Here is a 3,579-nt window from a genome sequence, read left to right on the forward strand (position 1 = left end):
TGTGTGTGTGTGTGTGTAGAGAGAGAGAGAAAGATTGATTTCAAGGAAATGGCTCATGTGGTTGTGGAAGTTGGCAAGCCACAAATTCATGGGTCAGGCATCTGGCTGGAAGCTGATGAACCCAAAATCATCAGACCAGACAGCAGGTGGCAGGACCAAAGGACTGCAGAAAATGGTGAATCCCAGAATCAGCAGGTCAGACAGCAGGCTGTGGCTCAAGTTCCAGGAGCCAGAGGTTAAGTGATGGCAATCCAAGTGTAGGATTCAGAAATAGAGAGAGCTTTGCCAGGGCATCCAAATATATGGTATACCGTCCAAACCCACAAGGAAACACACCTTACATTAGACAATTGCTAAGTAGGGGTTATGGCTTGAGGAAGAGCCTGATTTTACTAAGGGTGTGATTCAAAATACACCTCACAATAATTTTGCATCACTAATATACAGAGATTTAGGATTTACAACATGTAAAATAGAGGATAATTATATAATATCACAAAAGAGGATAGTTACATAACACTGGACATCATGGCCTAGCCAAGTTGACACATACATTAACCATCACAACAACTGAACATATCTATCCTGGTAATTTCTCTGCTACAGCTTAAATTGATGTGCTATTTAAGTAGATTAAAGCTCTCATGAATCTTGAGCAATAGGCAATAAATGCACTGTATATTATACATCAATACATAGAGTCATTTATATCCAGCATGACAAGAAGTTATATTACTAAAATGCTTAGAGACATAGACTGCTAGATGAAATTAAGCAAAATCTTTATTTAGTCTAAAGTTTCCTCCCTTTAACATGTTAACTAGGAGGTAGAACAAAGGGTTAGATTTTATTGTTTTTATTTTCCTTGTGGTGCTGTGAATGCTGAAGCAGAAGTTAACAGTCAAAAGACAGACAGGAGGAAGGAAGTCTGAAGAAACAGAGGTTTCAAAACAAATGAATTGAACAGCCAGTCCCTTAATAAATGGTATTAACGGTGCTCTCAACATTAAACAAAAAATGAAGATGGAACAAATCAACTACTGAAAACCACCAAAATTTCATTTACAATGTGCAAAGCACTTTTTAATGCAGGGGTGGGGGCGGGAGGTGGGGGCGTGGAGACAGGGAGTAAGATATAAATAGACCAAAAGCAAGTTAAGGGGGAACCTGGAAAATGGAAGCAGTGAAGATGGCTACATTTTAAGGGCACTTGTCTAACACTGAAGAACTTAAGCATCAGGGTTGTTTGTTTAGTTTGTTTGTGGTTGTTTCATTTCCAGGGAGCAGGGGACAGGAATAAAAGTCCACACAAAGTGTCTACTGAACGCTCTCCCAAACCAAAGGGATAAACACACAGGGCAAGGGTTGATGAGAAGTAGGCCTGGTATCTCCTCATACTCCCAAACCATAGGACAAATTTCCACAGTGAACCATGGCTTTGGGTGAAAGGGGTAAAAAAATAATCTCTTCTAAGAATCCATGGTTACAAACCCTCCTGAAGCAGGCTTGTAGACTGAATTTATACTGCATTGTTAGCCCCAAACCGCTAAACCTGGAATTCACTTCAAAGTGTGCAACTAGTGGCAATGAAGATGGACATATCCGACCTCCTCTGGCTTCCCTAGTGCCATGCACGCACGAGGCAGAAGTCAGACAAGTCTCCATGGTCCATCCTTCTTGACCTAGTCTGGCATCACCCGTTCCTCCCACACCACTCTACATCTATGCTGGGTTCCATAATCTGTTACAATGACCACACAGAACTCACAGACAATACTCACCATTAGGGTTTATTAGGAAAGGTCTCAGCCTCTTAGCCACATGGTAGGGAAGTCTCTCTTCAGTTCAAATTCTCTCAGCCACAAGGCCCCTTTGCCTTTGCGTCCATGGGCCAGGAAGCCAGCCTGCCTGTCACTCTGTCCCACAGTTCCATCATCTCGGGCCAGCTCAGGAGAAGGCCCCATGGTCACAGCGCTGCACCCTCGGTCTCCGTGCCACAGTCTGTGAGGCCTCTGGTCTCAGAGGCCCTCGGAGATCCTGACCGTGCTCTTCCACGGTCTCCCTTCTCTCCTGCTGCTTCAAAGATGGCTCATCCCCTTAGAGCCAGACAGGTAAAGACAACTGACCAATCCCCTCTCTTGATGGGACACAAGTCCCATTTGTATACTCCCACCCACTCCTTTGGTGGAAGTTACCAGAGTTGAGTAGATGTACCATATTAAGAAATTTCATGCTACCGCAAAGTAGTCTTTGGTTACTCTTGTCTTGCCAAAATATTCTGGTGATAGGCGGTGGGAAAACAAGCCCCCTCCCCAAATCAGTGGTAAGACAACAATTTTATAATGATCAGGGTTTCTGTTGGCTCAATAATTTGGAAAGAGCACAACAAAGACAACTTGTCTTTTCATGATGACTGGAAAGAGTTGAAGATTTGGGGTCACTTGCTAGTGGAAAGCTGGAATCATCTGAAAGCTCACTCACCCAGATAGCTGATGGCTGATGCTGCCTATGGGTTGGGAGTTCAGCTGAAACTGCTGGTGTAAATAGCTACATGTATTCTTTCCTGGAGACGACGTGGACTTTCTCATTGTATACTAGCTGGTTCCAAGTACAGTGTCCCCAGAGGACATGGAGGAAGCAGGATTTCCTTTTATTCCCACCCTTGCAAGCCACACAGTGTCCTTTTTGCCCTAGCCACAAGTATTCCCATACTCAAGTTGCAGGAATAGAGACCTCATTTCTCAATGGGAGGAGTTTCACAACTACATGTAGGATCGGGGTTTTATTGTGCCATATTTGGGACATAAAATTTGCCCTCTAAAAGCATATGAAAATTTTCTGCCGAAGAGCCCATCTTTAACTCAGGGCTCACCATATTTCCTGAGGTAAAACACTAGAGAATATGCGGACAAAAATCAGAACACATATGAAATTCATAAAGACAGAAAGCATCTCATATAAAACCCAAGAGAAATAATCAACAGAAAAATCAGACCCATAAATCTCCAAATATTGGAATTGTTCACCAAGGAATAGAAAGTATGTTCAATATTTCCAAAAGGAGGGAAAATATTTAAAACTACAACATGAAATAAAAGACTGTAGAAATGTCCCGGCAGCTTTTAAAAAGAACCAACTAGAACCTCTGAAACCCAAACCATGCCACTGCCATCAAGTTGATTCAGATCAGTGACCCCATAGAGGGTTTTGGAGGCTGTCCATCTTTCTGGGAACAGATAGCCTCTCTCTCTCCTGCCACGAGGCTGGGAGACTTAAAGCGCCAGCCTTGCACTTAGCAAATCAATACTGACCGGACAGCACCCCCAGATCTCTGTGAACCTCTGAAAAGAAAAACAATATGACCTGAAATTTAGAACTTAGTGGACAAGCTCAGAGCCACTGCTAAAGATATGAATTATGATCTAAAGCATAGATCTCAGGAAATTATACAGAATGTAGCACAGAAAGTCAGAGTATGGAAGAGACGGAAGAGATGTGAAACACCATGAAACATACAGGGCAAGGCCTAATGTAATGAAAGTTCCAAAAATGAAAGAAAAAGAGTACAAAGGAGGCAAC

Source organism: Echinops telfairi, unplaced genomic scaffold (genome assembly GCF_000313985.2).
Source record: "Echinops telfairi isolate 266 unplaced genomic scaffold, ASM31398v2 ScPeMD7_7468;HRSCAF=8506_0, whole genome shotgun sequence".
NCBI classification, from domain to species: Eukaryota; Metazoa; Chordata; class Mammalia; order Afrosoricida; family Tenrecidae; genus Echinops; species Echinops telfairi.